Source organism: Balaenoptera borealis, assembly GCF_965194805.1.
Source record: "Balaenoptera borealis genome assembly, chromosome: 17".
Classification (NCBI taxonomy): Eukaryota; Metazoa; Chordata; class Mammalia; order Artiodactyla; family Balaenopteridae; genus Balaenoptera; species Balaenoptera borealis.
In genome coordinates, this window is record NC_138876.1 from 39,375,846 (window position 1) to 39,398,098 (window position 22,253).

A 22,253-nucleotide genomic window follows, 5' to 3' on the forward strand; every position below is an offset into this window, starting at 1 on the left:
GCAGCTTACTAGCTGATTCCATCAGTTCTGAAGCAAGCCATACCAAAAGCCTCTGGGGTGATTTAGCACCCAAGTGTGCTAAATTATTTTCTAAAAATTCCCATATTCCCCAGGATCTTTCCTTCTTCCCAAATTAATGGGCCACCCCGTGCCTGCAAATGCCTTCTGCAAAGCAACCAATGGCAAGATCTATGTAAAAAGCCCCGCCTTTTCGGATGACAGCCGCCTGGAGCTCCTTGTTACGTCTTCATTTCCTAGAGAGCACAGGGTCTTACTGAGAATTCAAGCCCGGGAAGCCCAGGCCACATTCATGGTCTCTCACTTGGGTCCTGTCACAGCCTTTTGAGATGGGACCGGTTTCGAATAGATGTAACTGCTCCGGGCACCCCGCTGCCACACAGCGCCTCTGCCCACAGAGTAGAGTTTATTATTTAATTGGTACAAGATCAGCAGGCAGCCAGAGAAGAACTCTCTCCTGGGGCTCAAGAGTAAGAGACCCAAGGAAGATGCGTCCACTCCTCACCGGCCTCCAGGCCACAGCTGAGGATGTGGAAGCTCGGGGGCTATCAGTTTCTATCCTTCCTAACTTGGACTGGACCTGCCTGCCTTTGGCCAATGCTGTGGAACAGAGATATATGGATACTTCCATCTCTCTCTTCCAGCCGCTTACACACCGCTGGTAGAAAAACCACTTGCTTCTTGCCCCTCCTGCTTTGGGAGGCTGAGGAATTCGGCTGACTGATGGCAGCTGCCAGGGTAACCTCTTTGGCATGCAGGCCAACAACCCCTCACCTAATAGCCTTCCCCCTCCTGGCTGCCCTGGTACGCAGGTGCGGCCACAAGCCCTTCATTCAGGTGGTCACGCGGCAGCGCAGCCCCCCCCCCCGTGGAAACCCGCTTGGAACTGTTCCAGCTCATACCAAAGAAGGAGGCTTTTAATACAGATGGTTCTTTTAAAATCCTTTACAAAAACAGCTGTAATCTATCGTGCTGGGGGGCTCTGTAAAAAGCTGCGGGGCTTCCCTGGTGGCGCAGTGGTTGAGAATCTGCCTGCCAATGCAGGGGACACGGGTTCGAGCCCTGGTCTGGGAGGATCCCACATGCCGCACAGCGGCTGGGCCCGTGAGCCACAACTACTGAGCCTGCGCGTCTGGAGCCTGTGCTCCGCAACAAGAGAGGCCGCGACAGTGAGAGGCCCGCGCACCGCGATGAAAAGTGGCCCCCACTTGCCACAACTAGAGAAAGCCCTTGCACAGAAACGAAGACCCAACACAGCCATAAATAAATAAATAAAAACAAATACTTTAAAAAAAAAAAAAAGCTGCCACTCGGAAAGCCCTAATATTGATTCTTTCCCCTTGCATGGCTTTTAAGAAAACAATCCCATGCGAAGAAACCATAATCAATTTCTTGAGACTTTGCTAACACAAAACAGTGTCTAAATTAAAATATACTTTTTAAAATTAAAGGAAAACCATAGTAAATATAAGAAATCCATCCGTTATCCTGCCTTTTATTCAAGGGCCAACGTGTTTGTTTTCAAAGAAAAGTCAGTTGAACAAATGCAATAATTATTAAATACTGATTAAATCTCAGCAACTCTTCTAAGAGTTGTTTAGCAGGTAACCCTAGCCGAAAGATTAAAGGGAAATCTGTCTTCATTTGAGGTCTGGAATTTCCAATTCTTCATTTGCAAGATAATATACTATTTTCTCTGTGCCTATTCTTAGAGAAAACTATCAATTCTAAGCCTGTGTTTATAGACAGTCATGATTCCAAGTGGTCACATCCTGAATGGACGTCCAAATACCAGAATATTTTAAGTCTTTTCATAGGAATTCTGGTAGATATATTATCCTGTCAAATTTGCCTTTCCACATGCGGCCCTCTTAGAAACCCAAGCATGTCAAAAGATGAAAAGTCAATATTTAAAGCTACAATGTGCAAACAGAGCAATTTGGTGTTTTCAGTTGAAAATTATATTAAAAACCCTCACCAACATCAACAGCCAATTTCCAGATTAAGCATTAAGGGAAAGCACAATTTCATATAATGTCTGTTATCTGTACTTCTATTTAGAAGAAAAAAACCTGAAGACTTTATTAAAATGCCATACATAAAATGCATACAGAATTGAAATCTAAGTAGACTGAAAAAACCCATAACACTTTGTGTCAGCATGGCACTTACCACGTGAATGAAATTAGATCTGATCACATCCAAAGAGCTGGCAAAAAAGAAAAAAACCAAGAAAACTTAACTGTCATTTGCTTTGCTCCCAAATAAGAGTAATCTCAATTTCAAGGGAATGAGCTACAGTTTCTGTGGCAAATATCTGATATTTGTTCAGGTTTCACATTCCTGGCATCCAAGGACCATAGGCGTTTACTCAGGGGTGGGTGTACAATTTGCAGATTTATTAGTTGAGAAGTTTAACTCCCTCTCCACACCCAACCCAACCCCTCAAATTAGAGAAGGCCCCTGCTTTTTCACCAAACTAAATAAGTAAGAACTCAGAGTTCTGTAAAACTCCGTAACACTAGCTGATCAAGGGACTAAACCTTTGGCAAGCTAGGCCTCCTGGGGTTGTCACACAAGGAGGATTTCACAGCTTCACTGGGCTGGGCAGCCTTTTTATCCCAAGTTATTTTAAGCAACTTTTCTCCAGCAAACAAATCTCTGGCCTTCCTCTCTTCCATTGTAAAATTGTTACAGCTCAGAAACAGCTAAGCATTAAGGAGAAAGCAGAATCGGCCTGGTCAACTCATTTCAATCCCCTCCTTCTATTTGAATGCTCTAGATCAGGGCTGTCCGATACAATTGTCTGTGATGATTATGATGTTCTAGACATGCCTTGTCCAAAATGGGAGCCACTAGTCACATATAGCTATCGAGCAATTGAAATGTGGCTGGTGCAACAGAGGCACTGAATTTTTTATTGCATTTACTTTTAATCAATTGAAATTGAAATAGCCACACGTGGCTAGTGGCTAGTGGCTACTACATTGGACAGCGCGGTGCTAGGGAGAATGTTTAAACTGTTGTTGGAAGCCTGGGCATATCAAAGCTGTCTGCAGCTGCTGGGCTAAGCCGCTGTGGGGTTAAATGCTCTCTCCTTAAACAATAACTGCATATTAGCAGAAATCAATGCCTAACACAGAATTGCCTTTTCCATCACAACACTCCCTTTGCACTACACACCTGTCAGAAAAAGTAAGGATTCAATCTAACTAAGTCATTTAATAACTATTGATTTACCAAACACCTACTATGTGCCGAAATGTTCTATCATCTATTTAAAAATAACGACGACCTAGAGGGCTGGGATAGGGAGGGTGGGAGGGAGGCTCAAGAGGGAGGGGATATGGGGATATATGTATGCATATGGCTGATTCACTTTGCTGTACAACACAAACTAACACAGCATTGTGAAGCAATTATACTCCAATAAAGATGTATTTTAAAAAATAAATAAATAAAACGGTAAGCTTTGTGGCTAAGCAAAGTGTGGTAGAGCCAAACACTGGAATAGTATTCAGTGATAAGATAAAATGAGCTATCAAGCCAGTAAAAGACAAGGAGGAAACTTACATGCATATTACTAAGTGAAAGAAGCCAGTCTGAAAAGGCTACACACTGTACGATTTCAACTATATGACATTCTGGAAGAGGCAAAACTATGGAGACAGTAAAACATCAGGTGTTCGGGGGAAGGAGGGACAGATGAACAGATGGAAAGTGAGATTTTTTTAGGGCAGTAAAACTATCCTGTGTGAAACTGTAATGGTAGATACATGACATTAAGCATTTGTCAAAACCAACAGAATATACAACATGAAGTGTGAACCTTAATGTACACTGTGGACTATAGCTAATGATAATGTAGCAATATTGGTTCATTAATTGTAACCAATGTATGCAATAATAAGGGAAATGGGTAGGGGCCTGGGGGATATATAAAACTATATACTATCTGTTCAATTATTCTGTAAATCTTAACATGTACTCCCCCAAAATAAAGTCTATTAACTATCATGATGTCCAAATCTCTGGTGAATTCCTAAGGCCTGCCCATGTACCTGTACTGAGCTATGCTCCTTTCTAGAATAAAAACACACGTTTTCTGGCAAACCAGCACACACGAGGTGGTTCCTGGGTACTAACAACGTGTGTATGTGGCTGCCGCACACCGATGACAATTAGGTTCATGAAAGAAATGAGACCTTCCAGACTTCTAGGAGTGATAAGTGGCCCATTCACAGTGGTGATGGGTGTCTGCATTCATGCTTATTCATTCACTTTTGCCTACACTTGCTGCATCAAGCAAGTAAGGAAACTGCCAACGACAGACAGGCAAATGCAGTCTTCTCCTGGGGAATTGTCTACACGATTAACAATGTCTGCACCACTGTTCTATCCACTGAGCCATCACAATCATCCAGATAGTCTCTGATGCATTAATAAACTACCAGGAACAAAAACTCTAGTATACTCTGTTGTTTTTGTTTTTTAATTGTAAAAGGCATTCTTAGGACAACTGGGGAAAACTGAATGTGGACTGGATATTAGAAAATATTATGGAGTATTAGTTCATCACTAATGGGCCAAGAAAGTGCTGTTTTCCTAACAAGGGGGAAGAGTGAACTGCACTTGACTGAAAATTGCACCAGCCTGTGTTAAGTTGGCTTCAACTAAGTGGACCCACAGAAGACGGCATGGGAGGAGGGGAGGTGATCAGACAAATCTTCTAGAAGAAAAGAAGGCCATGAACTTGAGAGATAAACTACAGCCCTAAAGAGTTTCCACCTCTGAAGACAGAAAAGGGGAAGACATAGGGGTAAGAGAGGCATCGTCATAAGGGGGGGAAATCCAATCTAGGTAAGGAACTCCCTTATCAGAACCACGTGTGCAGATAAACTCTTTGGGGTCCTTTCTTCGGACAAACAAGTAGGATGGGAGCAGGCCACCTTTATATATGGGGGCTTCACTGGAATTCATCTGTGTATTCAGAAGACTAAAGCGACAGAACTGGAGACAAAAGTTACAGGCTGTGAGCACCAGGAAACAAAACTTGGCCTTCTTGAGCATGTGAGTAACAGGGAGGTTATTAAACAGCTGTATCAAGAGAATGGAATTCAGAACTTCATTCCCATCTCCATCCTCACCGACCCCTTCATTTAATTCAATGAGAAATTGGTGGTGGCACCAAATCCTATTAATCGTTATATATTAATATATGAAAAGGGCAACTTGCAAATTCAAGCTGTGCACTTCTGATTTGTGTCCTTTTCTGATGGCGTTATACTTCAGTAAAAAGTTGACTGAAACACACCAGCATAAAGAGAGCAACCTATGTCTTAGAGAATAAATCCTTTTCCCTGGTCACAGCCTTCTCTTTCAGACAAGTCTGCATTTCCAAGATCCATAGCAGGTGGATCGTGGGGTCCTTTTTCAGGCACTTCTGTATATCTGAGCACGAAACTCAGAGATGTCAACACTTGCTTGGGGACATATTTAGCAGGTTTTGCATCTTTTTTTGGGGGGGGGAGGACAAAGCAAATCCCCATAGTTGTCATGAAGGAGAGAGGCTTGGATTTCTAGTGGTTTCAAACATACATGTAATGCAATAAGTTTTCCATGCTTCTTGAGTTTTCCAGAGCATAACATACGGAGGGAAGCATTAAATGTCCTTCTCACAAAACAATAAGACTAGACTAACGCCTCACAACCTTCTGTGGAAAGCTGTCAGATGACTCTGGACAAGTGTGATTCCAGCCACAACAGGGTAAGCGCCTATGGCCTTTAGGGCCAGCAGGCCTGGCTTTGTCACTTTTCGGCTGATGGAGATGGTAGGCCTGGTAACCATGGATAATCATTCTCAGCTGGTTGTTGAAGGGGTGGGGGTGGGGGTGGGGGGAGGATGGCTGCTTCTGCAGGGAATATTTAGGGACAATTATGATGTAAATTCTGAACAGTCAAATGGCAACTCTGGATAAATTCCTGGTGGGACAGCCGCTGCTGTATATACTTGAACCTCAGGTAGGCTTTCTTGCTGTGATAAAGTGGATGAATTGTGGTGACAGTAACCTCATTTCTCTTCTTCACCCCAAGTTCCCAGGGGCAGACTCCAGGCCTCCTGGTGGCTCAGCTACCAACCCAGGGTCTTCCCCTGAAGATCCAGTCTGCATCCAGCCTTGCCAACCCCTGAGAGACGCTGGAGACGCGAGAGGACCCTGGGCTAAAGATGCTGGCCACGCAGTATCCACTGAAGCCAAGAGTTAATTCGTTCACTTCTTGAGCACCTACTGTGTGCAGGATGCTATGTGAGGTGCTGAGACCACGAAGCTGAAGGTGGGTTGACACCAGCTAGGCATGGCAGCAGGTGGGGTCTGAGGGGCAGGAGGGAAGAGGGGAAACTGGGGACAGAGAACCAAGACATTTAGGGGACCCAGACAGGATGGGGAATTACTCAGAGGAGCCCCAGTTCTACACGGTGGAGGGTAGTGTGTGTCCAGGAACAGGAATGATAGTGAGATGAGGCTATGAAAAGAGTCAGGTCATGAAGGGCCTTTGGGGAGAAACTAAACAATTTATATTTATTCTGTAAGCAAATGAAGGACTTCAAGGAGAAGTTCAAATTTGTGCTTTTGGAAAAATGAGGCTGGATATAGTGCAGATGATGGATTAGAGGGGCTGGACTGGAGACACGGTTGATGAGTCAAATTATGGCAGCAATTATGTAAGAAGTCTAAGGCAGAGAGATTGGAAAGGACGGAGTCGATGGTATTAATGTGGGTAGAATCTGCAGGACCTGCCAATTGATTGAATGAGGGGAAAGAGGCTATAATGATATTTTAAAAATGACAACAGTAGCTGCTATCCTTGTTGAGCATTTGTGTGCCAAATGTAAATGACCTCAAATACTCCCAACACCCAATAAGACAGGTATTAGCCCCATTTTACAGCTGTGGAACCCTGAGCCCTAGCGATCACATGGTGTGTCCACCGTCACCCACATAGAATCCTAACACCCAGGTTTCGTCAAATGAGGGGTAGAATCCTTCACTGACTCAGAAATACAGGAAGAAGCAGGCATGTGGCTCACGCAGCAAGGTGGTTTGAGACATGATGAGTTTGGTGACCAAGCAAGCGGGACGAGCCAGTGGGAGTTACTAGACAGAGAATCAGAAATAATTGATGGATGATGGGTTCCTCCCCTTATGTTGAATGACCAGATTCTTATAGACCACTGGGCCACGTGCCAGAAAGTTAGGCAACATGTGAGTTAGAAGGGGCTGAGGAGAATCCAACCTGAAGTCAGCATACCTGGACAGAAACTTGGAGGCTGAGCCTCCTTACCTGTAAGATGAGAAAATAACAATGCCCGTCTCCCAGGTTTCATGGGAAGATTAAAGAGAGGCAATGTGTGAAACAGCTACTGTAAACTGTAAAGTAAAAACCCAATGCATGATTATTTATAATTGTGTAGACAAATTTGCTCTTTTAGGCAGATCCGGTACCCTGTCAAAAAAAAGTGACTGTTCTTCAAACTCAAGCCACTCTGGGGAATCACACAGCTTTCTTAGTCTGTGTCATAATGAAGCCTGGGGGTCACAATGATCTGGCTAACTTTGATATAAAACAAAGCAAACGAAGCTGATCAGGACTGAAGAATAAAGGAAAGGCTCTGTTACTACCCTAAACCCAACTCCACCTTCATATAAACTATCCACATAAGGAGTTCCTCATGTGGTTAGAAAGTGGTCAATGAATGTAGTTCATGACTTCTATTAGTTGACCATTTGATGGTAAACAAAGATGACACAACAGTGACCCCACAGAAACAGATCACAATATGCAGAGCTGAGAGATCTTCTAGGAATTATGGGACAGATTTTTGCTTTGTGGCTCAGATATCAATAATTACATAACATGCCTCTACTGTGTTTAGAAAATTAGCTTGCACCGCACCTAGGCTACCAGGAAAAGATGTCTAGTCATCCCAGGGGAGCACAACGCATCCAGTCAACTTTTAAAACTCCACATAGCTTGAGGAATCCGCACTCACCTCTTCCCCTCACACCACCTGAGATGCCCAGAGCCACTTAGAAGCATTTGGTTGGGGAGTTCAAACAGGACCCAGACCACTTCCATAAAAGACCAGAGCCCAAGGCGGTAATCATTATTGCTGGCTGGACCCACTGGTCCCCAGCAGGTGGTCAGAGAGGTTTCAAAGCCCAGAAAATGTTTTCACCAAATGAAAGATTTTAGGTATTAACCATCTCCCCCTCTAATATGAACAAACATTTTCCACCAGGGGCTCTGGTATCAAAGACTATTAAGAAAAAGATTTGTCCCGCAGCACCTCCCATGGGGTCTCCTCTCATTGTCCCAGGCCCCCTGCTCCGGGAAAGGTGGTAATAACATAACGAGGCCACCAAGGTGGGTGTGGGATGCAGAGCACGGCCGCGAGGTGACCTGAGCCAGCACCGACGGCCTTTAATACATGGATAAACCACCCCAACTTGCCTTCCTAACAACCCTCCCCTACGGGGAAGGCCAGCCCTTCAATTTTCTTATCCTGAGTCAAGACCTCTCCAGAAGGAAAAGTCTCCCTGTGCAATAATAATAAACGCCCCCAATGACTTGATAGAGACAAGAGATCCAAAGGTGCTAATGATACTATTATCTTTCCCTCCAGGTTCCAAAAGCCACAAAGGTGACAAAGACAAAGGTTTATAAAACAGGAAACATTCAAGAGACTGCCTTCAGAATTTTTTATGATTTGTGACAGTGTCAAGTTTGTGGCCAGCTAGGTTTTCTTCCATTTCAACACAGATTTGCTATCAGGCATAGTGCTCTGCAAGCTCTCAGAGGACAGGGTGCTGTCCTCTGAGGCGCCCATCAAAGAACAAGTAATTAGAAACAATGAAGTGCGTTCTTTGCTCGCAGAAAGGGCATAACAAATCCCAATATTAGGTTCAATCAGATGAAACTGCCATTTTGTAGGTCAGAAATATTAGCGATTTTGTATGGTTTCCTCTATATAGACTTTGCATTTTTTTATTGCTTTGTTTCTCATCTCAAGTTGAGCAGAAGTAGTATCTGAACTCTTCACCGTGGCTCATAAGACTCTGCATGACTTGGGACCCCCACCTCCATCCTCATCTCACCCGCCTCCCCAAGCATTCAAACTTGTTCCCACCCCAGGACCTTGGCACCAGCTCTTCATCTGACTGAAACTCTTCCCTCATGCTTCTGTGTGGTCAATTCCTTCTAATTTCAGAGGACTCATCTTTTTTTTTTTGAAGATCTCCTCAAAAAAGCCTTTCCTGACCATCTTACCCACCACTCTCTATCCCAACATAGTCCAATAAGAATACAATGCGAACCACACATGTATTTTTAAATTTTTAGTAGTCAGTGGCATTAAGTACATTCATATTGTCAAGTAACTATCACTACCATCCATCTCCAGACTTTTTTCATCATCCCAAACTGAAACTCTGTACCCATCAAACAATAATTCCCCATTTCTTGCCCCTCCAGCCCCTGGTAACCATCATTCTACTTTCTATTTCTAGGAATCCAATTATTCCTCATATAAGTGGAATATACAATATTTGTCCTTTGGGGCCTAGCGTATTTCACCTGTCATTTATTTAGTATATTTTATTTAATCTAATACATAAACAATTTATTTTAAGATGTAATCAATGTAAAAATTGAGATATTGATAATTTTCTTTTCATATTAAGCCTCTAAACTGCAGTGTGTATCTTACACAGCACTTCACAGTGTGGACTGGCCACCTTTCTAGTGCTCAATGGGCACGTGGCGAGCGGCTGCCGTAGTGGATAGTACAGGTCTATCACATCACCTTTTTAACTTTTTTCACTTACTTTTCTCTAGCCAAAATTATTTTTTTCTTTATATGTCTATCTGCTTTTTTGTCTCCCTTCAGCATAATGTAAGTTCTTCAAGGCAGGGCCTGTGTCTTCTGTTTTTTGTTTTGTTTTGTTTTCTGCTCTAAGCCAAGCATATATTAAATAGAACAGAATCATTTAAATATTTCTAGACTAATGTCTTTAGAGCAGATGCTTTTACAAATGGAAGAATCCATCTCCAAAATATCACCGAGATCCTCTACTATCTGGAATAGGAGCAGCCCTGGAGACCACCAGTAATCAAATGTTCCCTTTACAGGAAGACTCAGGGCAGCACGGATAATGGTTAAGAGCTTGGACTCAGCCTTGTCTGGCCCTGCCACTTACCATCTATGGGTCCTCCCTGAAGCTCAGGTTCCTCATCTATAAAGTGGGGATGATTGTAACAGTGCCGACCCCGTAGGGTTGCTATGAACATGAAATCAGTTAATATTTGTAAAGCACTTTGAACAGTGCCTGGCACATAGGAAGCGCTCCGCCTGTTTGTTAAGTCAATAAATCACGCTGATATGTCTTGCCAGTGCCGTGTCAGGGATGACTGCCCTGCTCCAGGCATCTCCCTCCTTTGCACAGTCCATCTACACAACAGTGCCAGGATTACTTTACACGGGCACACACTCCCCTGCTTAGAGCACTAAGAGCCTCCATTGGCTCCAGGAGCTCGTCTAAACTCCGAAGCAGGGCAAGCAGGGAGCAAAGTGGGTGAGGGCAAGACTCTGGATCCAAAAGACTAGGGTTGCGCCAGGCTCTGCACTTATAAGCAACCTGTGAGGACCGATTCAACTTCTGTGCCTCAGGTTCTCCATTTGTAAAACAAATAGTACCTACTTTCTGGGTTGCTGAACAATTAGAGGCATTAATACATACCAAGTCCTTTTATAGTGCCTGGCACATAATAAGCATTCAGTAAATATCTATTATTATTACAGGGCCCTCCCCAGCTGAATTCCAACCTTTATAGCTTCATTTAGCAAATATTTAAGCACCTACGAGGTGCGGGGCCCTGTGTCTACATGGCCCTTTCTCTCACGGAAGCTTACAGTCAGGTAAGAGTCACTTATAATCCAGGGGGTAGATGTCTGCTATGGGTGGTAAACTGTACTCTAGGACCCCACAACAAGGGAATCTAACCCAGTCCTGGGATGGGGGGGTCAGGGAAAGGCCTTCATGGAGGAAAGGATGCTAGGCTGAGAAAATGAGAAGTAAAACGGGAGGCTGAGAACGAAAGAACATTCTACCTAAGCACCAGCCACATGTAAGTCCTCATCTTTCCCTGGTCACATAATGACTTTTCATTACTCCTTATGACTTTTACTTATATTACACTCTGATTTATGTCTGCCTACCCCAACAGATGAAGAGTTCCCCTCATCACCTGCTTCCCTACCAAGCACAGAAAACATTCAGTAAATGTTTATTGAATGAATTCACTTCTCCCCTATTTTTCCTTATGAGTAAAGACCCACTTTTCCAAAATGGCAGCCTGAGCTATGGTCCTAGGGCTACACCAACCAGCTCCTGGCTTCAGCAGACCCGTGCTCAGTTTACAGTATCAAACCAGTTCACATTCTACAAACCTGCAGATACAAGAAAAGATGGCTCTAACTCAATCCCTGTGGTATTTATTTCTCACCTACGAATCAAGAACACCAAGTGAGAGTTGCACCTCCAGGTTTTCCCTCAGGCAAGTCATTGAACCTCTCTGACCCAGATCCATCACCCCCTCCAGCCACGTTGCTTGTCTAGCTAATATAGACAGAGCTTCAGGGCTCTATCACCGTGTACTAATCCAACCGTTTTAGCAACTGGACGATTGTTTAGTATCTTCAACAAGTTTTGATTACGTTTTAAAGGTATATTATGATAAACAAATTCGTTCGAGGTGCTTCCCCCCCTTTTGTTTAAACCAACTTGTTGGACTGGCGAACAATTTTATTCATTATAGTTACCATTTCATTTTTCACCCCCACAAGACGTATTCTTTCACTACAAGATGTGCCAAATGTAATTAAGAACTTCCGAGGAAGAGAGGAAAAACCCAGAGGCTTCGTTGCAGACAGAGGGTTTACCTGACCCCTAACTCATATAACTTTTAAGACAAAGCAAAGAAAACTGAGACGATTCTCCTTTAAGTGTAGAATAAGCTTTACTGGCATGTTAGATAAAGAGTTGGCAATTTATGTCTCTACAAGGAAACAGTGGGAAAAATATGGACATTCAGTGTGCAGGAGACCTACGTTTGAATGACAGCAAGAGTTCACAGTAGTTTCCCCTGCTAAAAAGTGAAGATTATACTCCTACAATGGTAAAATGACACCTGCACATAAAGTGTCTAACAGTGCCTGGCACATAGTAGGTACTCATGAGATGTTACTCCCGCTCCACTTCTCAGAATACAGTTGGGAAATGAGGCTTTTATGGCAAAAATAAGTTTAGGAAAAAATATCTATGACAACTAAATTATCCTTGTGAACACTCAATCAGATTAAAGATGGCAGAACGTGCCAAAACTTAAGACTTTCATAACAGGACACCATTTTCTCTTCAAACTGCAATTGAGAAATGAGAATTCTTCCCTATCTTTTTGCTACTAGAATTCTTGAAGTCAGCCTTTGATGACATTTGATATATATACTTGAACATACACACACAAACACATATACAGACTCCCTCCCTAAATATAAATGCTTACAAAGGGATTAAAGTATGAAAATAATGCCCATGCTTCTCAAATTGCAAGGTCAGAATGACTTTAAAACAAAAATAAAACAAACCTCTAACATCTTAGGGAAAGTAAGATCAGCAAAAATATTTTCTGGTATGTTATATATGCTTATTAATTGTCTTTCACATAAAACTAATAAGTACAATAGTTATTATAAAGGCTTCTTTAGACATGTAAAATATGCCCAGATAAACTCTATTATGGTTCACGTTTCATTATTTTCCCAGAAATGTTGTGAGTAGAATGATTGAAAACCCTTTCACAATATTCCTTATCATTCTAATGAATTAGCTGTAGCCTTTGCTTTCAGAGCCATAATAATATTAATGGTTTTATAACTCCAAAGCATTAGGATGAATTAAATGCTCTTAAATAATTAAGAAATAATTAAAGGCCAGGAAAGAGTTTAAGTGTTTAAGTTCATGAATTTACCAAAGTCAACTCCGATGCTCTTACATGAAATGTGCTTTTAAATTAAAATCCCATATTTCTTTAAGAGAAAGCATCTAAGAAACCCACAATGAAGTCAGCCAACATAATAAACATATAACATAACGGTGATAATTATCATGATAAATACCAGACATTTCATATGGCTGCTTTACATCTATGCCACACTTTCACGTCATCCAGGGAGCTGCTCCCCACACCCAGGTGAGGTAGTCAATGCTCCCAGCACCCAGATGAGGCAGGCCAGGCAGTGGGTGTCATCGACATCAAAAAGGATGCTCTCTCTTTTTCTCCGCCATCCTGGTGTGTGCAGTAGAATCTGTTCCTCACCAGGTCTACTCACAAGATTTTCAGGATCAAGCGATTCCTAGCCAAGAAACAAAACAGAATTGTCCCAATTCCCCAATGGATTTGGATGAAAACTCGTAATAAAATCAAGTACAACTCCAAGAGGAGGCACTGGAGAAGAACCAAGCTGGGTCTATAAGGAGCTGCACATAAGCTGGCACACATATTTACGCTGTTACCAAGGTCACTTGTATCTTAACGTATCACTCTGAAAACATTGCTACTATCTGGACCGCCGGATGTGCTTTATTGGGAAAGTGATTTTTCTCTTCGTTTCAATGTTTCTGCACTCGTGGGCTGGCTTGGTAATAAATACGTTAACACCTTTCGTTTGGAAAAAAAAAAAAAAAGAATGTGAGTCTACAGAGTCCTACTCAAGATCGCACAGCTACTAAGTGGCATGAGGGGTGGGAAAGAAGGCAAACTCAAGCCCAGGTCTTCAGGGCACCATGCCCATGGTATTCTTCACTCACAGTATGAGTCTTCTGGGGGTAACAACTCAGATATTTCAACTGGCTGCAGAACTTCAACTCCACAACTTCTAGGTCATTGATTCCTCAATTTTCCACCCCTGGACCCTTCACCTCCCGCCCCCAGGGGAAACATCATTACATTCTAAATGTCTCCAATTTCTTCATGGCAGTTATCTATGAGGCCTTTTTGATCAGACACACCTAGGGTTTGTGGAAGGAAATGCAGTTTTCCCCAATCTTTGTGTGATGCGGGTGTGATGGATGTCAGGGAAAACTGAGACACAGCCACAAGGCGACACTCTCAACACTACAGTCATAGGAGCAGCTCCTGCTGGTGTCACAGATGTTCACTTCTGACTCCCCTTCTCCCACCGCCGCCCACCCTGTCCTCACCCTAATGGACAAGACCACATAAGAACACAGTGTTAGGGGCTTCCCTGGTGGCGCAGTGGTTGAGAATCTGTCTGCCAATGCAGGGGACACAAGTTCGATCCCTGGTCTGGGAAGATCCCACATGCCGTGAAGCAACTGAGCCCATGCGCCACAACTACTGAGCCTGTGCTCTAGAGCCCGTGAGCCACAACTACTGAGCCCGTGTGCCACAACTACTGAAGCGTGCGCCTAGAGCCTGTGCTCCGCAACAAGAGAAGCGACCGCAATGAGAAGCCCGCGCACCACAATGAAGAGTAGCCCCCACTCACCGCAACTAGAGAAAGCCTGTGCGCAGCAACGAACACCCAACACAGCCAAAAATAAATAAATTTATTAAAAAAAAAAAAAGAACAGTGTTAGGATTTACGTATGTTACACTCTATTTATCCAAAACCCTACTAAACTAAGACTCAACCTAAGTTCATTTCTTCTGCATAGAGAAACAAGGAAGATTTTTTTCAGTATGATGATCCCATAGGACCTGAGATATCTTCTGAATAAAAGATCAAGTCAGATTCAGGGTGGTTTCAGCAATCAATGTGATTTATCAGGACCTCACTGCACTTAACTATAAAATGAGAGACTGAGCATCTCTAATAAAACTTTCACCTCTAGAAAAAAATTCTGACAGTTTAAAAAAATTGATAACTTACAAAGAGCAAATGTACCCACTTAGCCAGACTATTACTGAACAAAAATCTCATTTCTAAAACAAACTTCAGAAATAAGATCTTAGTGTATTAATGCATACTATTCTTTCATATAATAATTCATTCATATAATATTCATTCATAAAAAACTGTAACTAAAATACTTGATACGCTTTATGCCTTTACTGTAATGCTTAACGCACTGTAATTTTCCTAAAAACTACTTTCCTTTCCTTAATGTACAATTTTTAAAAAATAAATAAATACACCTGGGCAGAAAAAGATACCTACCTACACTTTGATAAGCTTGCTAACTTATCAAAGTTTATGAAGTAGAGTGAAGAATGGACAGAGAAAGACTAAAATGCAACAGAAGACAAGTCAGTTTTCCAAAGGATCACAAAGTTCAACTCCCAAAGCAATGGGCAAGGCGCTTTCCCAAAGCACTGGCAGGGCTGACCTCGTCACTTATTTACGGGAAACAATAAAACTTGTAAGATGAACCACAGAAAAAAATCTAGAATCTGATGGCATTTCCTTGGGATGTTTTATTTTGGGTTAGATATCAAAAGTCCAGAGGTGTGTAAGGGAAACATCTCAGGTACGTTCATCCAACAGCAAGCACTCTTCAGGCTTTCCCTTTAGAATCCTTCACAAATGAAGCCCCATTAAATGAGAGGTCCTTTACCTCTCTGTGTGAAGCCAGGCCACAGGCAAGCAATGTTTACGGGACTGCAGGCTAGACCTGCAGAATGTAACTGCAATGAGAAGAGGAGTGAAATCTATGAGGTATTGATGACCTTTGCAGGAGTTCCAAACACCCTCCTCAAACTGCATTCACCCTTGGACCTGCCCTTGCAAAGTTAAAAGCATGAAAGTGCCTCTTAACAGGATGCAGGCCACATTGCTTTCCCACCCCTCTCTTTTCCCACCCCCACTGATGGTACAGGCGGCTTACACAACCATTTTAAATGGGACAAGGACAGATCCCTACATTTAAAAACAAGACTAAAATGTAAAACCTTCGCACTAGGACAGATGAGGACACCTGAGTCTTTAACAGGGTGTAATTACCAAGCCACCAAGCTACAAGATTATGCCTAGGCCTGGTAACAGAAAGAACAACCAAGATGCTGGCAAAGCTTTCAATATACAGGCCTGTAGTTTGGTAATTGGAGGTTGACTGGCTGTAGAGCCTGTTGGTCTGTAATGACAGAGCGAGGTCATCGGTGGCCTGAGAGTAAAGATGACAAGTGTCCTCATCCAGTACATAGAGAGGAAACAGAAGTATAACCCTCAATTCAACAGTGCTTTTACAGGCAAAGGGCCTGTCAGATGGCACAGAGTAAGAGCTTAAATTATACATTTTTTAAAGTTCAAAACTCAATCCTAGCACTGTTGTAAACAAACTCCAGTGCACAGATCTGAATAACTGACAACCTTCTTAAGAGTTAAATTTATCTTTTAACCCAAATGTATTAAACATGGACTGTAATACTTCCACATCAGCTTTGAAAATTGCTTAGAAGAGCAGTTCTCAAGGTATAAGGTGGAGTTCTGTACCACCAGCATCGACATCACCTGGATACTTGTTAGAACTATAAATTCTCAGACCCCACCCCAGACCTACTGAAACAGAAACTCCAGGGTGGGACGCAGTGATCTGTGCTGTAACCAGCCTACCAGGTGGGTCTGATGCCCACTGAAGTTTGAGGACCACTAGCTTAGAAGAGAATGAAGACACAAAAGTGAAAAAGTATAAGATATTTATAGGAAACAGGGGTATGGAAAGAACACTCAGCTTAGTTAGGTAGCAAACAGCATGAGGGAATGTACTAGAAATAAAAATGAAAGTTAGGTAGAAAAGCCAGGAAATTCAAGTTGGTTGAGTGCCAGCCTAGGAAGCCCAAACTCTAGCTGGGAATTGTGAGCTCTTGAAGGTTTGGGGGCAGGAAGTGAGATCATGAGAAGGGTGGGTTAGAAAGAGCTAGGAAGACTGATTCTAGAGCAAGGTAATGAAATATGGACAAGGTAGGGATTAATAAGGTGTCAGGACTGGAAGTTTCAGTAAGACTTGGCAATAGAGACATCTCACTGACACCATTTATAGAAAAAGCAATGAAAAAGATAAGTTTGGGAGAAGACCAGTCAATGTCGCTTTTGGTGTTTGAGGTACCAACAGAGTGTCCAAGGAAAATGTCTATCAGGTGACTAGAACAGTGAAAGAGAAAAGAGCATAGAGCCAGAAAAACAAATTAGGGATGAGACGTGCATGTGAAAATGATGATGTGAAGCCACAGAGTTAAGTGATATTGGAGGGGGAAATGTAAAGAGAAAAAAAAAAAAAAAGAATGGAACTCTACAGTGAACTGGCCCCTCTCTTACATTCACTAACCTATCACCAAATTAACCTTGACCTCCGTGGGAGAACCATCCAAGTCCCCAAACAGGAAATCTGGAATTTAGATCAGCCTGCAGGTACAGAGAGAGAAGTGGGGTAATTTAAGCACAAAAGCTCTGCTTGAAAACAAGCCTAATTTTATTTTAGGTTTCACTAGAATGAAGAATTGAAGGTGAGGACTACCAATTATATTCGTATCAATGGAATCCCTGGTTCTAGTAGTTACTCATTCTCACTGAGAATTATCTTACCAGTGAGGATGAGTGTGCTTTGAACGGGGAGCCTGCAGAAGAGAAGGGAATGAGGCTTGGACTCATTGTTATTCTACTGACGCAGAGCCTCTGGTAACAATCAGTCCTTTCCTCAGAAACTCCCAGAGCTCCCAAGACCCACAGGGAGCGTCCTCCGTGCCACTCCCCCATGAACCACTGCCTTCAGAAGGCCTGCCAAGAACAAGCAAGGGAGGCAAGGTAGCTCCGGCAAACATACCACCTCTGTCACTTACCTTTAAGTCACTGAAAGGTTGTGGCCCAGAAACAGACCGGCAGAAACACAGCTGACCCTTGAACAACGCAGGGGTTAGGGGCGACAACCCTCCTCACAGTTGAAAAATCCACCTGTAACTTGCAGTTGGCCCTCTGTATCCCTGGCCCCCCATATCCATTGTTGACAGTATCCTCTGCATCTGCCTGTCACGCCAACGATTCAACCTACCACGGATCATGCAGTAGTGTAGTATTATATTTTACTACTGAAAAAAATCCATGTAGAAGTGAACCCGCACAATTCAAACCCAAGTTGTTTAAGGGTCAACTGTATAGTCAGTTGATTTTTAACAAAGAGGCAAAGGCAGTACAATGGAGAAAAAAACATCTTTTTGACAAATGGTGCTAGAACAGCTGGACATCCATCTGCCCAAAAAAAAAAAAAAAGTCTAGACACAGACCTTACATCCTTCACAAAAATTAACTCAAAATGGATTATAGACCTAAATGTAAAACACAAAACTATAAAACTACTAGAAGATAACATAGGAGAAAATCTAAACGACTTTGTGTATGAGAATGACTTTTTAGAGACAACACCAAAAGCATAGTCCATGGAGGAAATAATTGATAATAATTCATTAAAATTTAAAACTTCCGCCCTGTAAAAGACACTGCCAAGAAAATGAGAAGACTAGCCACAGACTGGGAGAAAATATTTACAGAAGATATATCTGATAAAGGACTATGATCTAAAGTTTGTGCAGCAAGTGGTCTTCTTATTTGACAGGGGCCACCTGGCCATTCTGTGTTTACTAGTATTGATTCGCTTTCTGCTCATTTTTTCTCCCCATCGCGACCCTCTGGGCTTTGTTCTTAGTCAGATCCTTTTACTGCCGGTACCCAAATATTTTCCCACAATAATAAACATTTCCAACTAAGGGAAGGAACTGGGAAAATAGATATGATAAGGAAAAAATTTGCTTTTTCGATATGGTAAGAACTTTGTTAAATCTACTAAGGGATGCCACACCATGGGGCCATGGAACCACGATGAAATAAACAACAGTGGAGCAATATCAAGCAGCTCGTGAGTAGCAGCTACCTGGAGAATAAACTCAATCAAGGCCATCCCACTCACCTTGCACAGTAAGGCTGTTGTGAATTCCCACTTCCCCACAGTCCTTTGGGAATCCAGTGCTTGTTTATACAAGGGTTCTAAAATGGGCAGGACCGGGGTGGGTGGTGCTTACAATATGACAGATGCTCTGGTTGTTTTTTCTTTTTCTCACCAGCTCTCTCTTTCAAGGACACTACCCTTCATTTCTTCTCTGTGTGAAATGTGTGTACATTTCTATACCTAGAAGAAAATCTACATTGCTTGGCCAAACACATACTGGGCACACTTTGACACGGATACTAAAACTTGGAGGGTAAATAAACACACTTCAAACTGATGGCTGTGTTTTCCTGCCAATGTGTGGGACTGTTCACTCCAGCTTTGAAGAGCTATTTTATCTCTCTTTTAAAAGACTAAGGGCTCTTAATCTAGTACGCAGGGAGTATATGGATGGTTTTAAGGGATCCATCAGCCTCCTGATTTTTAAAAAAATAAAATCAAGTGTATGTGTACAGCTTTCATCAAATTCTCAAAGGCGTTTGTGATCCAAAAATAGCCCAAGTACCACTACACTAGGTTCTGCCGGGAAATCCAGAAACACTTCTTCCATCTTAAAAGTCAAACCCTAAAGTCACATAAATAATAAAACTATAGCCTTAAAAACATAAACTCTGTCCTTTTATATGCAAACATTTGTTATGCATCTATTATGTTCCACCAGCTATTTTAAAGGATCAATATTTGAGACCCTTTAGTAATTCAGTTACACACCTCCTGTGGAACAATGAACACATAAATCACTTAACACTTTTATATAAACATCCTTTAATCTTCACAAAAAGCTGTGAAGTAGATATTATTCATGTTTCAAAAGTATGAAAACAGACTTACAAAGTTAAAGTTTTTTCTCAAGGTCATAGTACTAGTAAGCTGGGGTTTGAACCTAGGTCTTCTGATGCCAAAATCTGTGGTAACATTCTGTAAAATACTCGTTTAAAAAATATCAATTGGACTATAGAGACCGAAATTTGATTAGTGGTTGCCTAGAGTTAAGGAAGGGGGAGATGGAGAGAAGAGGTGAGAACTGCTGGGAGGTGAGGGGAGTGACTGCTAATGAATACAGGTTTTTTTTCAGGGGCCTGATGAAAAAGTCCTCAAATTAGAGTGTGGTGATGGTTGTACCCCTGAGCTGTGTACTTTTTAGATGGATGAACTATACGGCATGTGAATTACATCTCAGTAAAGTTGTTAAAAAATCAATTGAAAACTAAGGGAAGGAATCAATTTTCAATATTTTGTCAGCTTTAAGATCAAAGTAAATACAACTCAAAAACTCACAGAGGTACTTTGTTTCCCCAAGTATTTACAATTCATTTCACATTAGGAAGTTCAGTAGTAACTGTAAGAGAAAAGATGGCTTACTATTCCTGGATTAATTCCAGCTTGGTTAGAATTCGGCTGCAGAACTCCTGAGTTTCCTTTACCTCCCCTCCTGTAGAGTGGGGACTGAACTACTTATTTACACTCTAACTTAGAGAGGCATAAAAATGGAGACAAAAGCCTAATACTCAGAAAGGTTTAATCCCTAAATCATTACTGGTCACTAGGGGTATAGAAACAGCAAGGTATACTAATGTCATGAGAAGTACTCATGAACATAGCAAACCAAGCTTATCTTCAAACCACAGTTTCATTCTTCCACTTCTCTTTTCAGAAATGTTCAATGGTCTCTTATTATTTATCTTATTAAATCCCATATCCTCTGTCTGGCCTCACACCCCACCTCATTTCCCACCTATTACAATAGCCTCAAGGTCGGTCACCCTCCTCAGTCTCACACTCAACTCCATCTCCAAATTAGTGGAGATTCCCCAGTAATCCCTTTCTTTCTCTCCTCTAGCCTTCAAACTCCTAAATCTTTTAAGCACCACCTCAAATCTCACCTCCTTCTTGGCTATTCAGCCTTGACTCTCCTCTCTCACATCATTACATCCTATCTAGTCACCACCAGACCTTGTACCAAATACGGCAACCTGGTTTCCACCATCATTCTTTGGGGAGGAGATCCCACATGACAACCACCTAGACCAGAACTGAGTATAAGGTAGAAAACTTAGTCATTAAATTACCATGAGTAGACTTACTCCCCAACTCCAGTAAGTCATGCAAAACAGTCTAAAATATTTTAGACCAGTTCCTCTACTAGCAATCCATGAAATAATCTGGACATTATAAATGACATTTAAGATAATGTGTGATTTAAGAGTTTTCTACTGAGGTGCTTTACTCATATATATGACTTAATTTATTACAAAGTAATAAAAAAATTCATATGATTTATGGAAATGCTTCAAAAATGGATATTTGATTTATATGGACTTATCCCATTTAAAAATCACATCCGGGGCTTCCCTGGTGGTGCAGTGGTTGAGAGTCTGCCTGCCAATGCAGGGGACACGGGTTCGAGCCCTGGTCTGGGAAGATCCCACATGCCATGGAGCGGCTGGGCCTGTGAGCCACAAGTGCTGAGCCTGTGCGTCTGGAGCCTGTGCTCCGCAGCAGGAGAGGCCACGACAGTGAGGGACCTGTGCACCGCGATGAAGAGTGGTCCCCGCTCGCCGCAACTGGGGAAAGCCCTCGCACAGAAACGAAGACCCAACACAGCTAAAAATAAAAATAAATTAATTAATTAATTAAAAAAAAAAGAACAGTTAAAAAAAAAAAATCACATCCGTTCTTCCATTCAATAAATATTTCAGAGCACCCACTAGGTGTCAGGAACTTTAATCATCAGAATTCAAGCCAATTTCAAGAGGTAAAATTCAGAAATGCAGCATCGTTACATTCACTTTGAAAAGATTTCCTCCATACACATCAAGGATGCAGTTGAAGACAACAACCAACACAGGCGCCGACACAGGCAACATCCCTACCAATGAAGGCCCATCAGCTTCCTGCCACAATGCCACCATCTGCCATCTCTTTTGCTTGAGCATTGTTCCTGGTTACCCAAACCTTGAGCCTGAATCACAAATCCTCTTCTCTCCCAAGAACCAGGGCAAATCCAGTTACTTTCCTCTCACCCCATCTCCACCCACCAGAAAAGCAGCATGTCTGAACCCTAGAAAACCATTTCTAAATGACACACATCTCTACCCTACACTTATAATCTGCTCAACTGCCAAGAACAGAATGGATCCTTCTCAGACGGGTTTCATGCAA

At 42.3% G+C, this 22,253-nt stretch overlaps 1 protein-coding gene and 1 pseudogene across 2 annotated transcripts in view; one reads left to right on the forward strand and one right to left on the reverse strand.

Moving 5' to 3' along the window:
• SDC2 (syndecan 2) overlaps nt 1-22,253 on the reverse strand; it is a 111,263-nt gene that overhangs the window by 26,873 nt on the left and 62,137 nt on the right. The window lies entirely within an intron of this gene.
• On the forward strand, nt 10,961-17,377 carry LOC309614619 (large ribosomal subunit protein eL39 pseudogene; annotated as a pseudogene). The gene is made up of 2 exons: nt 10,961-10,993; nt 13,439-17,377. The product of its transcript is annotated as a large ribosomal subunit protein eL39 pseudogene (transcript).